Genomic DNA, 24,620 nt, shown 5'->3' with positions numbered 1-24,620 from the left:
GATGTGTCAATATACATTATTATTATTATTATTATTATTATTATTATTATTATTACTACTACTACTGTTTGCTGCTGTTTTGCTTCCTGAGATGGGGATCATGTAGCTCAGGCTGGCCTCTAACTTGCTATGTAGCACAGGCTGTTTTGAGTCTGATTCTCCTTCCTCTACTCCCGTGTGTGTGCTCCACACCAGCCTCTGTGTATGTTATTACACTAACATGTGTGGCTGATGTTAGGAGTCACTTTGGGGAACTTTTTATAGATTTTGACAGATATATCCTGACGTGCACCCCCAATACATATTCACTGTGAACACAGAGCAGTTTCACTGCTTAGAAGACCCCACACTTCACCCGTCTTTCCCCCTTGCCTCTGTCCTACCCTACAGTGGCTACTGATATTCCCACTGCCTTTGGAGCTGTTTCTTTCCCAGAATATCCTGTGTTTGGAAACTTTCCATGGGTAATGTTTTTGACCGACTTTTCTCACAGCAGCATGTACTGAGAGGCCCTCTGCACCTTTCTCTGATTTGTAGCCCATGTTCATTCCTCTGTAATACTCCACTGGCTAGGTGTGCCGTTGGTGGTTTCTCTCTCCTCTCATCTGCTGAAGGGGCCTTGGCTACTTCCGTGGTTTTTATGTCCCAAATGTTTCAGAGCTGAAACGAAATGTGGGGAAAGGAAAGAGCAGGGTCCCACTTAGGGCGACCTCTGGGACAATACAACCAATTCAGATATTTTGATAGTGGATGGTGAGCTCGCAGATGCTGCAAGGGATCCGGTGATGGTGTGTACGAGTATGTGATCCTGCGTGTGTGTGTGTGTGTGTGTGTGTGTGTGTGTGTGCAGGTATGCATTCACAGGCTCATGCATGCAAGTGTATATATGTGCACACAAATGTGGCAGTAGACATCAGGGGTCTTTAACTTTCTATACCTTTTTTTTTTTTTGAGTCAGGGCCGGTGCTGGTAACTTTTATGTCAATTTGACACAAGCTAAAGTCATCTGAGAGGAGGGAGCCTCAGTTAAGAAAATGCCTTCCTAAGATCAGTTGTAGGCATTTTCTTAGATAGTGTTTGATGGAAGAGGGTCTAGCCCATTGTGGGTGGGGCCATCTCTGGGCCGGTGGTCCTGGGTTCTATAAGAAGCAGGCTGAGCAATTCAGGGGGAGCAAGCCAGTACGCAGTGCTCCTCCAAGGCCTCTGCATCAGCTCCTGCCTCCAGGTTCCTGCCCTGTGCGAGTTCCTGCCCTTGCTGCTTTTGATGATGAACTGTTGTATGGAACTGTGAGTGAAATAAACCTTCCTCAATGCTTTCCTCCTGCGTTTGGTCATGGCGTTTTATCAAAGCTGCAGTGAGCAGAATCCATCTAGGAAGAGGGAACTTGAATTGAGAAAATGCTCCCACCAGAGTGGCCTTCGGTGCATTTACTTCATTGATGTACATTGATGTGGGAGAGCGGAGCTCACTGTGGGTGGGGCCACTCCCTATGCAGGTGGTCCTAAGTGCTATAAGAAAACAGACCGAGCAAGCTGCCAGGAGCAAGATCGGACAGTAAGCTGCACCCTACCACAGCCTATCAGCTCCTACCTTGAGTTCCTGTTCTGACTTCCCTCACCAAGGAATGCAACCTGGAAGTAGAAGATGAAGTAACCCTTTCCTCCCCAACTTGCTTTTGGTCTCGGACTCTTTATCACAGCAATGGTGACCCTCGCTGAGACAGGATCTCTCACTGGCCCTGGAGCTCATAAGCGAGGTATCCTGGATGACTAGTGAGGGTCTCTCTGTCCCTGTCTCCCCACTGGGGTTAGACCTGTTCACCACCACACTGGGATTTTTACATAGGTGCTGGGGCAGGTCCTCATGCATGGCTGGGCTAACTGAGCCGTCTCCTCAACCCCGGGGCTACTGATTTTCATATATTAACTGCTGCAGATTTGAAGTGTCCTGGTCTTAAAGTAAAGCAATGTTAGGGCTTATTCAGATAACACAATGAAACACCAAGGGCTTTTCTCTTTTCCTTCAGTCTGAGTGTGCAGGTTTTCCCATTCAGCATGCTTTAGCTGGGCAAAGAGGCTTCAGGCTAGAGGGGAATAGATGGATAACCAGGCCCGAGGTTTAGGAGTTTATGACCTAGTGTGGATACCCTTCCACTAAATTGTTTATTATCATTATTATTATTGACTGGATCTCACTTTGCAACCCAAGTTTCCCTGGGACTCAGCTCTGTAGCCCAGGCTGACCTTAAACTCAGGACAATCCTCCTGCCTCAGCCTCTCAAGTGCTGGGATTACAGGTTTGAGCTGCCATGTACCCCATCCTCTCTGATTGTTAACTTTCTGTTTCCTCTTCCTGTGCATCCCCAGAGACTGGGAAATCACTCTCATGACATGGGCATGATCTGTTAGCATCGGCCTTCTTCACTGTCTTCTGGAACCTTTTAGAACAACAATGCCAGTCTTTGCTCTCTATTGGGGCCACCCACACCTCCTGCCTGCTGCCTGCCTGCCTGAATGAATGAATAAACACAATAACAGCTACTTTCAACCATCCCCACAGTGCATTGTGAATTTGCTTTTGATGAGTTTAGGGTTATCGATTGCTAGCCCAGTGTGTCTGGACACATTGTTCTATCAATACTGTCCTTGGAAATGTGGCTTAGCAGGGCTCCACACACCTAGGACTTCTGCACTCTGTGGCCTGGACCTGTGTCTTTTGCATGCAGGCTCTGGATGATGGGTCCATCCCACTGCCTTTGAAACTGGTCACATTGTCACATGAGCTGCAAGCGGAGTTACTTTCTTGTCCAGTAAAAAGAAGGGCCTCAAATTCACAGAATTTAAATCTTTATCTTATGAGAAATAGAGGGGGCTGTAAAAGATTCCTCCCCTCTCCTCTCTTCCCCTCCCTTCCCTTCTACTCCCTTCCCCTCCTCTTTTCCTCCTTCCCCTTTTCTCCCCTCCTTTCCCCTGCCCTCCCCTTTCCTCCCCTCCCTTCCCCTCCTCTCTCTCTCCTCCCCTTCCCTCTCTCTTCCCCTCTCCCCTCCCCTCCCTTCTCTTTCCCTTCCTCTTCCTCCCTGGTCTTCTTCTGATCCCCCACGCCCCCTTAACAATTATATTATACTACAGTCCAGCCTGTCCTAGAACTCACTATGTCACCAAGCTGTCCTGGAACTTATTCTGTAACTCGGGTTGTTCTGATACTCACTCCCAAGCTGGTCTCTGACTAAGTGGTAATCCTCCTGCCTCAGCCCTTCGAGTGATGAGATTATAGGTATGAGTCACTTCCAGCTCTCTTGGTGTACATCTATCCGTAGGACTACTGGATCATATATGGTTCTATTTTAAAATTTCTGAGGAACCTCTCTACTGTTTCCGTAGTGATGGTCTTATTTACTGTGCTGTCCAGGGTTCCAATTTCTCTAGTTCCCCGTTAACTCTCGTTACTTGCCGTTTTAAACATTTCAACCATCCTAAAGGACGAGTGAGACATTTTTGTCTCTTCGGTTCTGAGTCACCAGTGTGTCTGTCTCTGGTGGCTGGCGAGTGGCCACTCATGTTAGAGTTGGAGGTTGGCACACTCATGGGGAGCGGTGACGCCTGGGCTTCAGTCTGCATGGTGCTGTGGGATCCAGCTTCGTGGCACTCTGGCTGGGGAGCCTGACCAGGCAGTGGAAATACTACTTCTCCAGTGTGGACAGCAAGAGTTGCAAAGGGTAGGTTTAAAGTGTCCCCAGAACTTGAAGGGGGCCCCATGTTTACAGATTCATGGATGCTTCAAACCTCTATAGCTGCATGCTCTTTCCAAAACTCTCCTCGAGATTTCACTCGTGCAGACTCAGTCCTGAAGTGCCCTGGGGCTGTGGGCCTGGCAGGGGGTGGGACGAACGAGGGGAGTCGGGTTGGGTGGGACTGGGACCATGTGAAGAGAAGGTGAGATTGTTCTGGCCTCAGTGGAAACCAGGGCTGAGCAAGAGAACCAGGGGTGTGTACAGCTCTAGACAGGCTGGATGCATTCTCACTCCAAAGGAGAAGAAAGGTGCCATGGAAGGTCAGGGTTGGGGTCCCTAAAAGCCTGGTTGGCTATAAAAACCATCAGCTTCTTCTAAGTTCAAAACGAGAGGCGTAGCTGTAACAGAACGCCCACTTATGCGGAAAGTCAAATTTCTCCCAGCAAACTTTCAAGAAACAAGGTGCATAGGTGTCTTGAGTTACTAATCCTTCCTAGTTCCATTCAAACTGACAAACAAAACCTTGGACCTTCTGTGATCTAGAAAAGACCCATTCTCTGTCTTCCCTCTGAGTCTCATGCTCTCGGCCTGTGCGAGGCCTGTCTTCCAGGGTCATTTTGCCTGTTCTCCTTGGGAGTGGGATATCTCCAGAGTCCCAGGAAGCAGCTGGGGTGTGCGTGTCCCTGTGTAGAGAGTGTGTTTGTTGTGGGTCCTCTGCCTCTCAGGTTTTAGACCTTAGTTTGTCCAAATTTCAGGCTCTACAAAGGGGTGGGGCTAGGCAGTTAGAATGTGTCCCTTTCTCATGAGAAGACTTTGAGGGCCCATCTGATGACAATAATGGCTGCATCTGTAGTGTAGAACTTTTTTGTTTGTTTGTTAGTTTTTTGTTATTGTTTTGTTTTTTTTGGGACAAGGTTTCTCTGTGTAGCCTTCGAACTTGGTCTGCAGAACAGGCTAGCATGAGCTCTGTGCCTGTGCATGTCCTCAGCCACCAACAGCCACTAATGTGGCTCAAACACCTCAGTCAGATCGGAGATAATTGTGTCACAGACTGCAGCATTTACTAGACACACACGGTTTTCTGGGCATGTAGAATCCTAATGGCTTAATTCTGGAAAACAAAGATTTTTGTCTTTTACCTTTTTTCTATCGTTCTCTAGTGAGCAAGTATCATGCTAGTGTGTCTGTGCATTCTATCGTGTTTGGATGTTTGGTTCTAAGAATTGCTCTTAGAGTTGCTGACTTGAATTTTATAAAAAAATTGTTAGATGAAATTTGGCTTGGGATTAGGGCAGAATTTCCAACAATTTTCCAACAGTTTCAAATGGCTCTAAACATAATTCTGCCCGTTTTCACTGAATGCAAAGTAACATTTTCGACATTAAGAGTTACACAATTAAAATATCGACTAAACTGAATTGACAATACTCTGACTTGCAACCTCAGATATCCGACCCGTCTTATTAACGCATAAATTTTCTTTCATCTTTAATAAATGGCAGTATTACATACATAAACCCATTTCATTAAAACAGAACTCACACATCCCAGTCAGGCCTCAAATTTGCTATGTAGGGATGATCTCTGGTGCATGTATGAAAGCTGAATGGCCTATAGCAGGGCAGGGGAGGAGAGAATAGGTGGAACTTCCGGTAAGAGATAGGAATTCTGGGAAAGAGTCAGACACAAGGAGTTTCGCCACCCAGACTTGGAGGAAGTTCCATGAAACTGAGGAGAGGTAACTAACCAGCCGTGTGGTAGGATAGAATAGTATAAATGGGATAATTGTGTCATGCGCTAGTTGGGGAACAAGCCTAACTTAAGGCCTGGGCACTCATTTATATAAATAAGCCTCCATGTCATTCTTTGGGAGCTGGGAAGGACATAGAAAAGCCCCGGATGGTTACAAAGGGCGCCATTCGTAATCATTCGGGGCTTTTCTTTGTCCCCACGGTTCTGAATAAGACACAGCGGCTTGTTTATTATTCACAATGCTCATGGTCTTAAGCTAGGCTTGCTCCCCAACTAGCTCTTGACTGCTATTAACCAGTTAATACTATTCTGTGTCTTCCACGTGACTAGTTACCTCTCCTTGGTTTCACATGTCCAGCTTCCTCAGAGTCTGGGCCGCGAATCTTCTCTTGCCTTACTCTTTCCCAGAGTTCCCTATTCTCCCCAGAACTCCCACCTCCTCCTTCCTGCCTTTGCTATTGGCCACTCAGCTCTTTATTGACAGGTGATGTTCTTGCACAGTGCACAGAGATCATCCCTACACTACTATAAACCCCACGATGACTTTAAACTTCTGACTCTTTTGCTTCCACCCCAGCCCCACATCCGAGATTTTTAGGATTAGAGATTCAACCAAGGCTTCATGCATGCTAGGCATACACTCTGCCAACAAAGGCACGTCGCCAGCCCCTAAGCATTATTTAAGATACATTTCTTGTTACTTTAGTTTTTATATTTTTATTTTTACATGTATGAATGTCTTGCCTGTACCTGTGTATGTGCACTGTGTGTGTATTTCGTGCTTACAGAGACTAAAGAGTGTGTCCAATCACCTGGAATTGGAATTACAGACAGTTGTGAGCTGCCACGTAGGTTCTAGGAATTAAATCTGGGTCCTTTATGAGAGCACCCAGTGCCCCTAGCTGCTGAGCCACCTCTCCAGCCCTGTAAAAATAAGTTTCTTTGTAATTTTACTATTATTAAATGTGATAAATTGCTACACGTATTTTATAGACCTATACACTTCAGGTCTTGTAAAATTTTCCTAAGTGAAAAGGGCTCAAACTGTACTGGTCTTCTGAAGGGTTTGTGCTTTTCTCAGGGGCCAGGCACATCAGCTGAGAGAGCTGACCAGACATAGAGAGGGTGGTGATTTTTGGCCCTTCCCCTGCTTGTGGGCAGAAGCAGGGGTGGAGGAGCTGAGGTCTCTTACTCCCTCACTGCCTCCCACCAGAGCTTCTTTATAAGCAGGAGCCCTGCACACCCTTGGGCAGGGGCTGAGAGGATTTACCATTAATTGTCTGTGTAACCTATTATGTTTCAATTAGCAATAATCGCGCCTCGGATAAACCTCATTGGCTACGATACTGCCACTGCGCAAAGCTCTGTGTAACCTATTGTGAACGGGAGGCCGCTCCTCGCCATAACCACGATGGAAAGAGTGACGGATAATAATGAAGATATTGACTCCCTTAGAAGGGTTAGGGTCTCATTTATAACCAAAGCTGTGAGTCACTGCTTTCTTTATCTCTGGAGAGGTAAAGTCAGGAGATACAGGGCTCATGAGAAGGTTTCTGGGGGAGAGGGTGTGTGGAGACGCCTACCTCAGCCCCACTGAGCCTGGATGGGGTGGGCTGCTTGGAGATGTGGAGGAGGAGGATGCAGGGAAGGTAGAGAAAGAGACAACAGGCAAAGCTGCTTCTTCCACATGCTGCAGCACTTCCAGGTCTAACCAGGTCCCCAGAGGAAGCCGTGTGGTTCTTAGAGAGCTGAGGGTTCAGACTTCTGTGCTGTGTGGTCTCTGTACTGTTGGACACCTACCCGAATGAAGTTGCCACCTGTCCATCTATGAGCTTAGTTCATAGCTGCGCAGAGAAGGTGTGCAGGTGAGAGCTGAGCAGGGGCATTGATAGACACACTGGCTCCTTGCTAGCCCTAAATATCAACATGTGTTTACTGACATTTTAGGGCAGTATATGGGGCCCATCAATCATTGAAAACTCATGGGGGCATCATAGGTGGGTAAAGTGCCTGTGTAGGATAATTATGCTTAAGTCATCTGAAGGGAGGGAACCTCAATTAAGAAAATGCCTCCCTAAAATCAAGTTGTAAGGTGTTTTCTTAATTAGTGATGGATGAGGAAGGGCACAGCCCATTGTGGGTGGTGCCATGCCTGGTCTGGTGGTTCTATAAGAAAACAGACTGAGCAAGCCATGGAGACCAAGCCAGTAAGCAGCATCCCTCCATGGCCTCTGCATCAGCTCCTGCCTCCAGGTTCCTGCCCTGCTTGAGTTCCTGTCCTGACTTCCTTTGACGATGAACTGCGATGTGGAAGCATAAGTTGAATTAACCCTTTCTCCCCCAAGTTTCTTTGGTCATGGTGTTTCATCACAGCTATAATAACCCTGACTAAAATGGCACTTGAGGACTTCTTCTTTAAACATGGATGAAGTTGTGTGAGTCTTTCATGATTCTGTTTGTTTTTTTTCTCTCCCTGTGATATGAGTTTACGCAGAGCAGGAAACTCCATGAATACAGAGAAATGGTTGGAAGAGAGATAGCCTGATGTCTCCCTATGAGTTAGTCACTGTTGGCAGGATTGGGCATCAGTCATATCACCTAATTCAAGATGCTGTGTGGCAAAGTTATAAAAGAGACTCCACAAAGGGACCCTGGTCCCTCTCTTGCTCAGGGTGTCATGATGTTTATAGATACAAAGGACATCGGGCAAATGAACAAGTCTTACTAACTAATTGTCTTCTGTAAGAGTTGAAAAGAGTCAGATTTCACATGGAAACTGTGAGTTGATTCTGGATTGCAAAAGGCCCTTGCCTCTCCTCAGAGAGAGACCACGGCCATGTACATTAACAGCTGTTTGGGCTCATCCCAGAACAAAGGGAGGAATAGCACAGGATATGAAGAAGCTTTCACATCCTGTGTCCCAACAGCTGTCCCTCATGACACATGGTCATTGTTTCCTCACAGCGAGACTTTTTGCATAAAGGGAGCAGTTCAGTTGTAAGGTTCTAGCCCCTTCTCTCTGGTCAGCCTTTGATAGTTTGGTCACAGCTTTGCTCCCAATCTCTGTACTGTGACAGAGGTGGACAGATGCTCTGTGAGGGGACATCTTACCAAAGCACCCTAGGGATCAGCAGTGGTGTCACAGTTGAGCTGTGTGTGCAGGGCAGGTAGGACTTAGCCAGCACAAGGGCAGGGTGTGCTGGGGCCTGCAGCTGAGAGCCTGTTGTGTTCTGAAGAGAGCCAAGTTCACTGAGGCCGCACCATTGGATGGCAGTCAGGATGGTACAGGAGGGTGGGTTGCCAAGTTCTGCAGTCAGTTCCTGGGGAGCTCTCTGGGGCCTCACATGCAGTGTGAGGGATGATGGACGAGATACCTGTGTCTTGATAAATGGCTCCCCAATTCAAAAGGAGGAATTGTGGAGAATGCTTGCCTTGATAGATGATGTAACAGTGTTGAGGAGTTTAAAGCTTTCCCCACGAGGGGAAAAGCTCTCTTCACATCTGTCTCATTTGTGCGTGTCCTTTAGGACATCTACAGGCTGCTGTAGTACAGCACCTACTTGTGGTATCACGGGAAGGATGATGCTGTGTGTCCCAGATGCACACATAGATTCCTTTCTATACACACCTCTGCCAGCAGCCAGAGTTTGTCTCAGGCAGACCGCACACTCACTTTGTTCCTAAGTGGGGGAAATGTGTGTGTATGTGTGCAGTGTGTATGTGTGCATGTGTGTATGTGTTCATATGTATATGTGTGCCTGTATATATAATGTGTACCTATGTGCACGTGTGTACACGTGTATGTGCGTGTACATGAGTGCGCACGTGAGCTCACCTGTTCCATTCTCTGCCATGGGGATGTGCACATCACCTGCACAATCTCTCTGCTGCACAGAACTGCTTATGTGCTGCTTATGTGCTTCGAGTGCAGGTGGATACCCTGCCCACCTGACAGAAGAAACGAAAGCTTCCCTCAGGTGTGATGTACGCCCCCTAGCTAATGTGCAGAGGTCTTACAGTTCACTAGTCATCACTGAGTTTCAAACTAGTGTGTAAAGGAAGAAAAATGAACCTTGGTCTTAAATTTACTTTATTCTCTGTGAACTGAGGGTATTGTGTGTTTATATGTGTGTGGTCAGTGTTGTGTGTGTCCTTGATGTGGAATGCATGCTTGCGTGTTGTCTGTGGTATGGTTTATGTGTGTGTTGCCTGTGATACACTATAGGATATACTGTGTGCATATAGTTAGTATGTGTCATTTGTGTGCAGTATGCATGCATATGTCTATGTGTGCTGTTATGCATGCTTGAGAGAGAGAGAGAGAGAGAGAGAGAGAGAGAGAGAGAGAGAGAGAGAAACCCCTCCTACAGAGAGATAAACTCAGGATACAACGGTGAAGCTTCATTTTTGTGTCGAGGAAGGGAACATTCAATCACAACAAATGCACAATCCACTTGTCACAGAGGGGACCAGCTCAGTGCTTCCCGGTGTCACCATCCCATTCCTGGCCTTCCGTCCTGCCTGTGTACTGATGATATTCATATACCTCCAATCGTGACCTCCCTCCGCACCCATCCCCAGCGCCCTGCAGTCTACCTCTTTTAAAAAATGTTTTTCATAGCAATGGCCTCTCTAACACAGTCCCTCCTACTTTCTCTTAGACATCTAACTTAGATAAGTTAGACATCCACCCCACCCCCGCACCTCCCTTGGCTTTATGCGGGGAAGCAGGAGTGGGTAAAGTGTGCTGATGTTCCTCTGAGGACCTCTGATGTAAGAGCCTGCATAGAAGTGGCCTCTAGTGGTTCCCACCCTCCAAGCCTGCCTGGTCACACTTTCCCAGCCTGCCACACCCTTCCTGCCACCCCCATGATGGGAAACTTGGCTTCACCCTGGTGGGTACAAAGTCTCTCCTAGGATAAGAGCGCTTGGCAGAGGGAGTCATTCGAGCCCACACCTTTGTCTCACAAATCTACGCTTTTTCTATTGCTCAAATGTCACCCAAACTGGCAGTTGCTCATGGCAACCTTTCTACCACAAGGATAGGAAAGTTTTATTTGTTCGGGGCCTCTACTTTCTAATCTATTTGAAAGTTCTGTCCTTGCCTACAGGATGATGCAGAATCCGTAAAAGAAATGATTTCCGTCACTGGTCGTTTTCACATGGTAACATTCTTTTTAAACAGAGGAGCAGCCCGCAGGGTGCAGAAACACTGGGGACTCCACAAGCTTTGACTGTCTCACACGGGAAGGAGCTCTGAGAAAGGGCACTGTATCCGAGTGGCCAAGAACAAAGAGTAATTCAAGTAGAGCCCACTGCCCGGCCTCCATGCTCTCCAAACCCAACCCCACCCACCCAGCCCACACCACGAACGCTTCCCTCATGAAACCAGGCACAACAGAAAACTGTGTGAGACCCACAGTACCATCCTTGGCTTTGTGCTAGGGAGGCAAGCGTGAAGCACGCAAACGTGGAGCATGCTGGACTGCTTGCTTTTCTGAGGTCCTGTCATGGCTGATGACACTAGGTTGTGCCAAGGGGATACCGTCGTGACTCAGTGGCATTTTTAATATAGCACCTACAATCTGCGTTTAGAGAAGGAACATAGCCTAGCTATCCCGACAGAGAGCAGTGTGTGTGCTTGGCTGCAGACCCGCAGTGGGCCCCTTCACCTTATACTTTTCCATTTGAACAGGACTAGCCTTAGAGTTGGGGTAACCACACAGAGCACACCGAGCTCTCCTGAAGCTGGCCGACTGTACCAAGCATCTCCTTCCTTCTGGAGATTGATTCAGGCAATTAGACCGTAGCCTAGATGTTTCTTTCCTCTTTTGTTTACGTGGGTGTTCGCATAATGACCATGATGGATTATCTCTCGGGGTGAAACGAGCGCTCACAGGATAGCGAGGGCAATGATGCCGTGTTACCTAGAACGCCATAAATCCACAGATATGACAGTTCCGTAAGCAGTGGCAATAGCCCAACTAGCTAATTGATGAAGCCATAAGGCTGGTCGTAAATCCTGGTGCCACTGATGGAGTCAGACAAGGTGGGCTGAAATAGATTTACTCAGTACATGGTATAGGCTGCCGGAGCTGTCCCGCTAAGCAGAATCTCAGAAGGGCGACACTCTGATGTTGACACCATTGTATTTCTTTATGCCAGAGACCAAGGGAGCTTGCCTGCTCTCAGCACTTAGGGACCGTAGTGATGTTTATTAAAGTGTCGCCAACTGAACATCTTGCTCTGGGTTCAGATTGAGTCTGGCCACCTTTACTACTCTGCATTATACAGCAGATATGGAGAATTTGTGACTGCTTCCTCAATGATCCACCTGTCCTCATGACCTCTTGTGCCTCTGCACCCATTCATCTGAGCCCTGGCCTTGGCTCAGCCCAGCTCCTGTCCTGTGTTCTCTGTGTTGATATCATCACGGAGTGAGAGGGCGTCTTGCACCTTTGCTCTAGAGACAGCTCCTCCTTTGTGTTTCCTCGATCTTCAACTCTTAAACAAACAAACCATTGAGGAAGGAAGGGATATGTATCTGGATGTAGGCTAACAGATATCAGGGCAGTAGAGGTTGACAGCACACAGCCTCTCTCTTCCACTTAGGTAGTTGGGAGACTTTCAGTGGCTTGAGTCAATGCTGAGGAGGGGAACAAGCCCTGGGCTTACGCTGTCTCAGTCGATGAGATGAGGGAGGGAGGAAGGAAGATTAGGTCAACAGCACGCTCACTTTATTTACACCCTAAAATCTGCAAAGACCATTGGAAATGAAGGCATGGATGTATTTTCAAGGAAAACTCTAACTTGGTTAAACATAATGTTCTTCCAAGTTGTCAGGCACGGACTGGCGTGTGCAGAATTCCCAGTGCCAGGCAGGTTGTCGAAGGCGGGCCCTTCCATTCCATCAGGGATAGTCTCTCCATGTGGGCTGCTCACAGGATTCATTTTAAAGGTTATTCCAGCTCCGCTGTGGTTGGAGGGCTGGCAAGGGAAGTGTGTTCCGTGCCTGAGGTGTGTTTCCCTGTGAACAGCTCTTTCCAGAAGGGTTTTTCATTAAGCCTCTTTAATGTGTATTTGTGGGACCATCCAATCTTAGACTTGGAAGGACTTCAGCGTCATCACTGCCAAAATTCACCAGGGAATGAATGACATTTGTTGAGATGCAGCTGGGTCGTTCCCAGGTTTAGAGTCTCCTCTAGTGAAGGTCATGCCAGGGTCAAGCTGGAAAATCAGCATAGGTTGCTTTGCTAGACGCGCAGGCGGGCCATTTTACAAGATGCCATCTGAACACACAGATGACAGGCAGTAGAAGGAAGTCCTTTCACTCTGAGACTCTCCACAGAGGCTCCTGCGCTCTGCACACTGGCATTGGCTGAGTCCTGTGGCTCCAAGAAATTAGCCATCAATGGTGGTCTGTGCTCATCAGTGGACGGGCCTTAGACGGTCTCTCCCCTGGAATTCAGAGGGCGTTTCCTCCAGGCAGTGCCTGAGATTGAAGATGCCCAGGGGCTTCTTGGCTTCCCTTGTGTTTCTCAAGTTCTCTGCTCACTTGCTGTCTGGACCATTGCTCTGTTCTCTTTTCTCTATCTTGCTACGTCCCTCCCCCCCCCTTTCCAAAACAAAATCATGATGACCCAGGCACAGTTGATTCTTTTTCTAAGTGTTTCTACCTGAGCTCTGTGTGCTAGATGCTTTGTCGCACACACATGGAGAGTCCACCACACGGGCATAATGTGCCACAGGCATCACCACAGGACATAAGGCAGCTGGGTGAACTCTTGGCAGCCTCTAGGAGCTGGGTGTGTCTATCTTCTCAACTCTGTATCGGCAACTTCCAGTTGGCCACAGAGGGAATGCTTGCACCATGGAAACTGGCAGTGGGGCGAACCAGAAATAACTTAAATAAACATGACCCAGACCCGCTTACCAAGACACACCTGCCTGGCACTCCAGCACCGATGGCAGTGCTAATCAGCTGTCACTTGTTTCTGACTTCTACATTCCATATGCTTCCTACTGGAAGACCTTACCTCAGTATCTTCTCAAGTCTTCTGGGTGACTACTGAAGGAAGGGGGCCAAGATCCCTCAGCTAGGAGATGCCATAGCCGGGTGACAGCCAGATCTGCACACAGGGCCCAGGAACCCACCCTTTGGGCTCAGGATCTCCTTCCCAAAGTGTCCTTGCTCTTGGCGTTTGACTTCCAGACAAGATCTGGTCTAAGAGGGGGGAATGCAGTGGTTTTTGGCTATGACAGGGAAAGTTTCGTCTAGCCATCCAGTTGTCTCAGGCTGTCTTGGGTCCTCTGACACCATCCATCCGTGATGTGGAAACTGGCTTTGTGGTGGTGCTGACTATGCCGGTTTAACTGTACAGCAACCTCACTGCTTTTGTGAGGTGAGGCGTAGGTGTCTACCATGAAGTACAGACTGTAGAAGCTACATCTTGATGCTCCCCTGGCCTGTCAGTCTTGGGCACATCTGGGACCACAGCAGGGCAGGAGACTACCACGGGACAGAACACAGTAAGGACTTGGGAACCCCCCTGTGGCCGTGCAACTTATACAGTTCGTTTTCTTACTACCTCTCCAAATGGATCAACGGCCATTTGTTTTCTTTCACAGGGAGAGAGATGGACACGAGGCATCCTGGATTGTTCCGAGGAAGCCATCATCCCAGACTTGGGCTCCTCCTAGCTTCTGCCTGTACTGTGGCAGTTAACATTCAGGGTTAATCATGGCCCCCAGATGGCTGCTTTTCCTATAGTGTTATATCCGGGTTCAAGAGGAGGAGGGTGCCACAGAGAGAAAGGGTAGCAAGGCTTTCTGCAGGAATCAAAGTGTTTGTCTGTTCACCTCTCTTTCCACCTAAGGTCCCTCACATAACCACACCCACAGATCTGGAAGCTTGGGTGAGGAAACTTGCCCAAGGCTGTTGCTGCCCAAGACTACGTTGTGAGGATGGAAGAGGGTGGAAAGAGAATTGACTAACGGGCCCAACATTCTCCTGCACATGGCTTCCTCAGATGACCTGAATGAGAACATTTCCTCTTACCTATAAGTAATGGAATCTATAAGTGCGGGGGGGAGGAGTTGACATGGCTTCCCTCCTGGCTGGTGCTCAGTTGACTGAGCCTCAGTTTAGCCACTGTCCTGTGAGAAGCAGAGGGTTCTCTCTGAAGTCTTGGAGAGTTCTAGAAGCCTGTGGGTTGTGTGTTTCTACGACTTCCTAGCTACTGATGAGCAGAGCTGGCCATATGTCTTAAAGCGAGTTCTGTAGGCACCTGTGCAAGGGCAGGCCAGGCCAGGCCAGGCCAGGGAGGCAGGGTACCATCTAGGTAGAACGTTCTGCCTCTTGGAAGCCAGCTGCATATGGACACGGATCCCCTCTTACCCGTTCTGATGAGAGGGAATGTGGCAGCCCCAGGTCTGTATGTCACCTTCAGTTATTACCAGGACAGAATCTTGCCTTTGGTGGCAATATTAGCTGGAATGGGTTTGCCCAAAAGAGGGGGAAACAGTTGGCCAGGAAGCCACAGTGCTCACAGTGACATTTCATTGCAGCTGTGCCGTCTGCTGGTTTGGGGACAACACCACTTAAGAGCAGATTTCAGATTCTCAGGAAAGGATAAGCTACCCACTATGGGTACAGAGAGGAGGAGGAGGAGGTTCTTCTTCACTGTTACATTATTAGTTGCTTTGTGTTGCTGTGATAAAACACCATGACCAAGTCAACTTATGGAAGGCTGGGCTTACTTTTATTTAGGAAACTAAATTTGACTATTGGCCAGCCGGTGATTTCTTTATAAATGCGTGGCCGTTACATTGTCTAGTCTCACTTATGATGTGTGTGTGTGTGTGTGTGTGTGTGTGTGTGTGCATGTGCGTGTGCACATGTGTGTATGTGTGTATGTGTGTATGTGTGTGCATGTATGTGTGCATGTGTGTCTATGCGTGCATGTATGCATGTGTGTAAGTGTGTGCATGCATGCATGTGTGCGTGTGTGCATGTGTGCGCGTACGCATGTGAGTTCATGCATACATGAGAATGCACAGTCTTTCACAGTTTGATCAATATTCACTGCTTCCCTGGGTGGACATAAGCAATTTTTATTTTTGCTCTAACCATCCATCTATGCACTTAAAGTATAGTTTAAAAGTGAGCCAGCAACCACTCGCAATGTGCACGTGTGCCTTTCTAGAACTTTGGTGTGCAAACATCATTTGCTTAGATATGCCGAATGGACTGCTGTAGTGGTTCTGACTCTGCTTCTGACTCTTTTCTCTGTTCACAGAGACGTCTCTCATTACTCAGGTTAAATGTCAGATGCCGAGGAAAGGAGCTGTTTTGAGAGGGGACGTGGGGACCCACTATGTGCAAGTGTTCTTGTTCAGAGAGAAACCCGTCTCACAGCATCATGCAAGGTCCCCAAAACAAAGGAGCAGCCTCAGGCTGGAAACTAGACATAATAAGTGTTTACATGCACAGATGTCTTGCCTGCGTATATGTCCAAGTACTGCATGCATACTGTGTGTCCAGGGAGACCACAAAGCATGCTAGATCTCCTGGAGCCAGAGTCACAGAAGGTTGTGAACCACCATTTGGGTGCTGGGAACTGAACCAGGTTTGAGAGTGTAGTGTGGAGAATGGAGGTGCTGTAATGTTGATGTGCGTGAGGCTGTTTGGTTTTACTCTGATCATGCTTGGAGGGAGTCACACATCCCACAACACAGTCAACATGGGAGGCTTGCATGCCATGTGAGTCAGAAAGGGCCCCACTTTAGTGTCTCACTGTTTGCTGGTGGGATTTGCTTCACTCTTGGGTGGGTGGCTTTTGTGGGAGCTCAAGTGCTCTTAACCGTGGAGTCATCTTTCAGCCCCATATTTTAAGATCTAGTATTATCAAAGTTTTATTAAAATCTTTTCATCAAAAATCTGCTCTTGTCACTTCCAGAAACAAAGAAGCAAGAAGGGGAAAGGAAGGAAGAAAGGAAGAAAGAAAGAGATAAAAGAAAATCCATTTAATAACATTTTCAGGGCAGTTCTGTGAACATCTAATAACTGTATTTCTCTGAGCTAGACCTCTCCATGGTAAGGACCTTGCCAGACCGTTGGCACACTGGTCCTGTTTTTCCTTGGCTGTTGATGTGTTAGCCTTGGGGATGGTACCCACATTCTTCCTCCTGTTCAGGACATGCATGTCACTTACTTGGAAAAACAACAGACTGTGTCTCTGACTGGATCTGGTTTATTTTTAACCAAGGCCTTCCTCGTGTTGACATGGGAAAGAGGACTCAACAGGAGATACCATGTTCCCACCTAGCTCTAAGGTTCATATACTGGAAAAAAAAGTTTGCCCCTCTCTCCCATCCTCTATTGTCTGTGATTCAGACCCCAGGTTCTTCTGAGCAGAGACTCCAGTAGCGAGCAGACAAATGCTGCCCTAAGGGGCTCCTGTCCTGGGGGACAGACACACCTGGAAACTAGTCATAGGCCTACGTGGACAGGAGTAATGGCTGTGGGGAACAAGCCAAGCAGCCAGTGAGTTAGGGCCTTGGTGTTAGGATTTCACAGACTGGCTAGTGATGGGAAGAATGGTATCAGCGTAAAGAGTGGGAAGCCATCTTCATGAAGATGGAGTTAGAGGAAAGAGGGGACAGATGGTGAAGGGCTGCCCACAGGCCGCCATGAGGCTCGGGGCTTGTTTTGGACTCTGGACTTCAGAGTGTTAGAGAGTGTGTGCCACTGTTCTGATCGACAGCTGATTTCACCAGATCTCTGTGGGTGCTGGGTGAACAGTGGTTTGGGGAGTGTGGTACAGAGACTGCAGTGAAGTGTGGTCGACTGTGGTACAGAGAATGAGGTGTGGGGGGCGGGGGGAGGGCTGTCAACGGGACAAAGAGGATGAGGCTGTGTGGTTTGATTCTGACTGTGCTGGGATGCGCGGTCCAGGAGGAAGCTATGCATCCAGGATAGAGCCAACACCCCGGATCTTATAGATGGAAGGGATTCCGCACTTGCCGATCCTGGTGGTTTAGGGCAGTAGAATTTGCTTCTCTCTGGGGTAGTTTTTGTAGGAGATTGGTGGGGGAGTGCTGGTCAGGCACCCTTTCAACCATTTTAATACCCTCTGCCATGTAAAACACTTTCTTCATCCTGTTGGGTCTCTCTCAAGGCCCATTCTTGTCTTTGGCCAATGAGGTGGAGCAGTTCCTTGTATCTTGCTCAGAACTCATCATGGAAAGGGAGAGAAACCATGTGGTCAGGGTTGTGTTGCTTCAAAGGTGTCCGAGATGCACAAATCACAGGGGTCACCGGAAGGTCGAGGGGACTGTTCCCAAGGCTTCCTTTCTCACACCACAGAGCGTGGATCAAAACTTCACTGTTTGTTAGCCCCGAGGCAATGGTAGTTCCTTCTCTTCTGTTTTGGTCTGCAGAGTTTTCATCAGAACTTCGAGGAATCTGAGCCTTTGCTGAGCCACAGTCCCCTGCCTTCCCAGTCACTGTCACTACCACACACAGTGAATTGTCAATGACCTGGAGGACACGCTCCCCCTCTTAACTCCGTCCTGGTTGTCTTTCTTGATTCCTTTTCACTTTATTTTATAGACAGGGTCTCTCACTGGGCCTGGAACTCACCTATTCAGATAGGCTGCCTGACCAGTGACACTCCCTTCATCCCTGAAATTTTTTCATCTGTCCCGGGATTGGGTTGTAAGCATGCGCTGTCTGTCGTGCTTGGCATTTATTTAGAGGCTGGGGATCTGAGCTCCAGCCTTCATGCTTGGACAGCAAGCGTTTCACCCACTGAACATCTCCCTGGCCTGTGCGCTCAGCAGGTTCTTCAAATACCAGTTCAGTCTAGTCTATTTATGAGTGCTCCAGTTTTCCTCTTACCCAGCTAGTTACTAAATAATTGAGATGGGACTATTATTATATTTATTTAACAGCTTTAAGGGCACAACAACTGAGCAGTATTATTCTATTTTAATCCTCTAAGATAATATGGCTGCTTCCTAGTCAAAAATCCGAGCGATACTTGTATTTTAGTACTGATCTGGCTCTCTGGGCTCCGGGTGTTTTCTTGTGGTGTCTCCTGGACTCTCTTCCCACGGCGAATCCCCATTTCCTCTCTCTCCTGTCCCATCATTGTCCCCACCCCAACCCCCACCTCCATTCCTCCACCCTCCACTCTTCCTCCACTCCCTGCTGCCTAGAAGGGTGGGAAGTCCAGCCCTATTCTCTCCCTGTACAATTATTGGCTGATCAGCTAGCTTTATTGACCAATCAGGGAATTACTGGAGAGCACTATTTATACCACGTTGAGATAGGAGAGTCTCAGAATAAGGATTGCAACCAGACATGGGGGCCCAGAAATCAGCATTTGAATAATACAAGGATAATTCTTACACAGTGCACAATGACACTATGTCTATAGGCTAGTGAGGTCGCTGTAGTCTTTCAAGTCTGTGCACATTTGAGGACATGTCATCTCTTCCCCTATCTCTGCTTGGGTGATTGAGGGTCCTGGTCTTTCAGTCATTTGAAAGTCATGGGCTAGTACAAATTCTTACATGGGTTTCAGCGACTCTCATCGCAGAATGGAAGTGTGGCTCTGTGGGAAGAAGGACGCGGTAATTAGCTTAACTGCAGTAATGAAGTCTTTATTTTGTGTATCAGAACATATGGTGTACCAATGCCTTCAAAACACCATGAAACTCGGGTCAATCTGCCCCTTTCCTCCAAAAGATGCTATAACGGATGTTCAGGGTTATGGAGCAGAGGTCCCAGCCCATCGCATCTGCCCATTTTTCAGTCTCACTCCACTTCACCGCCGCACAGTGCCCCAGTAAGCTTGTGAGTTTTAACAATCAACAGGACGCACCCTAGAAGTTCTGGAAAGAGAGTCTTAAAGATAAGTTATTTAGACCAGTTGGCCTGTGGGCGTGTGTGTGTGTGTGTGTGTGTGTGTGAGTGTGTGTGTGGGGTCGTCTTGATCCTTGGTTGACAATCTGAATGTGGATGGCACTGCTCCCTGGGTGGGAGCTTCTGAACTATGAAGGGGAGAAAGCTAGCCACAAGCAGAAGGCAAGCAAGGACACATGCGCATGATTCTTTCTGCGTTCGGTTGTGGACGCCATGCGTCCTGCTAAGTCCCTACCTTGATTTCTGCTCAGTGATAGAGTGTGACCTGGAACTGTAAGCAGAGTAGCCCCATGTCTCCTCCAATGTTCTTGTTCTCAGAGTGCTTTATCACAGTCTCCAAAAGAAGGATTGAATGCCGTTCGCTGGCTGCTCTGGTAGAGGAAGCTTGGCTGTGATGATCTCTGTGAAGCACTCTGGCTTTTCCTTTAAAGTGTGGGTGCTAAGGATCAAAAGAAACCTCGCATGCTTGTGGGGCTGAGCCATCACCCAGCCCTCGACATATTGTGTTCTTAATCGTATCATTTCTTATCTTGATTCATGAACTTGCTGACTAATTTCTTTTTGAATCTCTGTTCTTTAAATGTCAGCAATTTCCCTTCTGGATCTAATATCCTCCTTATTGAAGATAGAGTCTGATAGTCCTTCAATTAAGTGTGTATGAGCATAAAACCTGTCAGCCTTCACGACAATGTTTCTTCAATTTACTCCATTCTTGCATAATCCTGCCCGATGTGTGTGTGTGTGTGCGTGTGTGTGCGTGTGTGTTACTTTCCCTCTTACTTTGAAGGTATGGTTTTACTGCCTCCTGGCATCCCTGCTGCAAAGGAGGAATCTTGTATCCATCAGATCTTTCTCTTTGTAGATAATCTCTTCTCAGTCCCGGCCACCTTCAATACTTCTCTTTGCCTTTGATGTTTCAGTCTGATAGGCCGAGATGTGGACTTCATTATATTTCTCTTCCCTGAGTCCTTTTTTTCATTCCGAAGTCTCATTCCCCAGCCCCCACCCCTCCCGAGTCTGGTTATCATTTCTCCCCGATATCTCTTGGATATTACTTACCCGTATTTCCGATATCTATGCCCCAGGGAATCCCGATCACCGCAGGACGTCTCATGACAGCTGAGGATGCCTTGCTCAGCGTCTGATTTCTTTTCAAGGTTTGCCACCGGCCTGTCTTAGGTTTCGAACGGCTCATTTTCAGAGATTGCACATGAAACCTCTGCTTGCTGCTGGACCCATCTTCTGCTGTTTCAGCTCTGTCCAGTTTTGGTTTATTTGGTGCCACTTTTTGCTGTGATTTTTCTTTTGAACAGACACTTTCGGTTCAATTTCTCTTCAGTATTTGGGTGCTAAGATGCCTCCAGCATCCACTAAGTTGAACTCATTTTAATTTTTTCTTTGTGTTCATATAATCTTTTAGCCAGCCCATCTGCAGTGGGGTTTTTTATTTATTTATTTTATTTATTTATTAATTTACCACCTAGCCTGAAGTGAAGGTTTTATGTTGACTTTCATCAGATTCCCCAGGGGTTTGGATGGGGTTAGATGACCTGTCTTTCTGTCGACTGATTTCTCAGTGTACTTTATCTATTGTTCGCTTGGCTCGTGTATCCCTCCGTTCTTCTGTTTGTCCGTGCATCAGCTACCATCAATGGAGTGATCTATGTCTTAATCTAGTTTTGTCTGGGTTTGTATAGATCCTATGGGCAATAAAAGAATAACTTGTGTTTCTCCCGCATGAGTGTTTCTTACTTAAAGCAGTGGTACGCATGCAATTTATTTTTGGTGTGTGGGGAACACATGTTACGGTGTGCATGTGGAGGTCATAGAACAACCTAGTTGCATGAGTTCAGTGGGTCCTAGGGATTGAACCTTTACCCTCCGAGTTACCTTGCAAGCCCTAGCCTGTTCTCCAGAAGGGTCCCAATCCAGCTGATCCACTTCCCTATGTCATATATTGTCTATCTCAGCTTGACCTTAGACCCCCCTCCCCAAAAATCTCAGGATCTATCGCTACCCAAATCCCCCATGAGCTGTCCTGTATTAGGTCAACACCATCCCCATTGCTTTCATTTCTCGCCTTGGTTCTGGATGATGGGGGCTTCTCTGTCTCTTTTTGCTCTCTGTCAGGAATATATCACGTATAATTCTTCCCTGGGCTAGGGCGGATGGCAGCGGCTGGATTTTTCTCTAGCATTTCAGGACATTTATAATTGTAACCGAACCTGATCCTCCCATGTGGGTCAGCCATTCGGAGAACCTGGGTCCTCTTTGAATGACTATTGATGTTACTCCTGGTTGGGTCCAGTTACAGAAGGAGCTTTGCATGAGAGAAGCCATTTTTAAAAATCTCCTTATACAATAGTGGATACTGCCCCTCTCAGAGATCATTTTCTTCATGCGGCTTTTTGTTCTTGACATTAAAAGCATGAGGATGGTATCCGTCGACTTTTAATCTTATTTTATTTTTAATTAAGATGTAATTGTACGTCCCTGTCCTTCCTCCAACCCCACTCACAGTTTCATCTCAAATTCATGGCTTCTTTTTTAAAAAAAATGATCATTATATTTATAAATAAATGATAGTGCGTCTGTAAAGTGATACATATCTATATCTATATATCTATGTCTATCTATGACTATATCTATATATCTATATATCTATATCTATACCTATATCTATATCTTTGCTTTTATGGCTGACCACTTGGAATTGGATGCTAGCCCATTAGATCTCAACTACTTGGCTACCTGAAGCCCACCTGAGCAATGACCAGCTGACACACTCCTGTGGCTGGGGATGATCTCATGGGACCCCACCCCTGGAAAACAGCTATCGGCAGTTAGTTCATTTTAAAAACATGTCTTGTTTCTTTGAGTTGCGTCCTCACTGTCTGGTCTAGGCTGGTACTGGATTCCTCTTCCTCCTGCTTCTGTCTCTCAAGGGCTCCTATGCTGAGTCAGTACCACTATGTCCAGTCCAGTGGCATTTTGAGAGTTTAAAAAGTCTGTACAGAGTGGGAGGGTGGTTTGAGAAAACCAGAACTACGCTGCTGTTCATCTGATGGGAAGCTGAAAATTCAGCATTCAGGTAAGGCCGTGGCTGTGCTGAGGCAGGAAGCAGGAACTGACGGTGTTCACCTCCTGAGCACTGGGGCTGTTTTAAAGGAAGCAGGGACATCCATCCTTAGTGAGATTTGGGAGAGAGAAGATGTAAGACAGCCCTAAGGACACCCTCTAATTAACACTGAGCGTCAACGGGGAATAGATGGATCATAATCTCATAGAGAATGAGGCTGATAGAACCACGGGGGGATTGAAAGGCTCTGCTGTCCATGGTGGTCCCACAGGAAGGTTTTCTGAATGCAGCTGGGAGCACTCTTCAGGGTCCAGCATGGGTGTGCAGACCAAGTTAGTTCACACAGGGCACAGGGCGCGATACGCGTAGGACATAAATTACATGGCCAATATCTACTTGTATGAGCAGCGTTGGAAAGATCTACTGTAATAGTTACAGAGAAAAATGTGTATGATCTGGTAACATTTTCTTTTATTTTCTGCTCTATTCATTAGAATGGCATACATTTGCCCAAGATTATGTTTATTTGCGTGTACACGAATGGTATTTGTGTATGTGTTTATGGGTGTGTGTTGAGGGTGTGTATATTGTTGTGCATGGGTGTGTGTCTGAGTGTTTATGAGTGTGTGTATGTATAGATGTGTGTATATTGTTGTGTATGAGTGTGTGTCTGAGTGTTTGAGGGTGTATGTATGGATGTGTGTATGGATGTGTGTATATTGTTGTGTATTGGTGTATGTCTGAGTGTTTATGAGTGTGTGTGTATGGGTGTATGTATGGATGTGTGTATATTGTGTATGGGTGTGTCTGAGTGTTTATGAGTGTTTGTGTATGGGTGTGTGTGTATGGATGTGTGTATGTTGTGTATGGGTATGGGGTGTGTATATTGTTGTGTATGGGTGTGTGTCTGAGTGTTTATGAGTGTGTGTATGGGTGTATGTATGGATGTGTGTATATTATTGTACATGGGTATGTGTCTGAGTGTTTATGAGGGCGTGTGCTGGTGTGATGAATGCCACAATGTACACATGGAGGTCAGAGGACTATTTGCAGGAAGCTGTGTTCTTCTATGTTGGTCCTGGGGATCAAATTCAGAGTTGTTCATTTGGCCACAAGCACCTTTATCCCCTGAGCCCTCTCATCGTCCTCTGAGACTTCTTTTAACTTAAAAGATACTACGGACACATCAGAAAGTACTTTGTTACCTTGACAACACTGTTACCACTTTGCACTGTTACCACTAGCCTACAGTTTATCCATCCTCCCAATCATACTGAATATAATACCTTGTGACTTTTTTGCATTTTTGAGTATCCATCTTGTGATATCTGTTTTCTTGTACCCAATGAGAGTGTATAATTTCCTGGATACTCTAGAATGGGGACATGTTGTCAAAATGTGAAGCTATTTTAGAACTTTTAATGGAGGGAAAGAGAATGGCTAATTCAATACATTTGATAATGTAAAAAAGAAAGATAATATTCTTAGTACTTGACCAGTGTCTTAGCAAGTAAAGGCCATTCTCGTTTAAAATATGTATTTTCCCGTTTTCTTTTAAAATTTGTTCTATTAGTTCTCTGAGCACGTCCTATAGTGCTTTCTGTTTCTATTCATCCCTCCCTCCCTTCCCACCCACCCACATTGTGCCCTTTTTCCTCATGAAGTACAATTTGCAGTGCCCATATATTGTAAAATGTGTGGCCCTAACTAGAGTGTGGTCAATCTGCCAAGGGCCACACCCTCCCCGCCCCCCCCCCCCCAGCAGCTGTCAGTGCCAGTAGCTCCTTAGCTAGGAGCATGACTTCAAGCCCATATCACCTCTCCATGCTGGGATTTTCTCTGGCCTGTGTGTCAACTGCTGTGAATTCACATGTTCAGCTGCCCTGCTGCATTCGGGAAGCCCTGTTCTCAGAGTCCCCCATGTCCTCCGATTCTTACAGTCTTCCCACCCCTGTCATGTAGTAAACCTGAGCCTTACGAGGCAGGTGTGTGATATAGATGCCGTGTTTTGGGATCAGTATCCTGCGGTCTCTTATTTCTTCCCCTTGATTCATTACAGGTCTCTGTGTTAATTAATCACTGTCTACTACAAAAAAGAAGCTTCTCTTATGAGGGTTGGCCAATGCCC

General features: G+C 47.0%; 1 protein-coding gene and 1 pseudogene across 5 annotated transcripts in view; one reads left to right on the top strand and one right to left on the bottom strand.

Moving 5' to 3' along the window:
• The window catches only part of Erg (ETS transcription factor ERG), a 222,324-nt gene that overhangs the window by 21,384 nt on the left and 176,320 nt on the right, over positions 1-24,620 (top strand). The gene's annotated exons all lie outside the window — the stretch shown is intronic.
• LOC120095800 (U4 spliceosomal RNA) lies at positions 6,725-6,847 on the bottom strand (annotated as a pseudogene).

The sequence above is a fragment of the Rattus norvegicus genome, chromosome 11 (assembly GCF_036323735.1).
Source record: "Rattus norvegicus strain BN/NHsdMcwi chromosome 11, GRCr8, whole genome shotgun sequence".
Lineage (NCBI taxonomy): Eukaryota > Metazoa > Chordata > Mammalia > Rodentia > Muridae > Rattus > Rattus norvegicus.
This window is presented reverse-complemented; position numbering and strand designations above follow the sequence as displayed.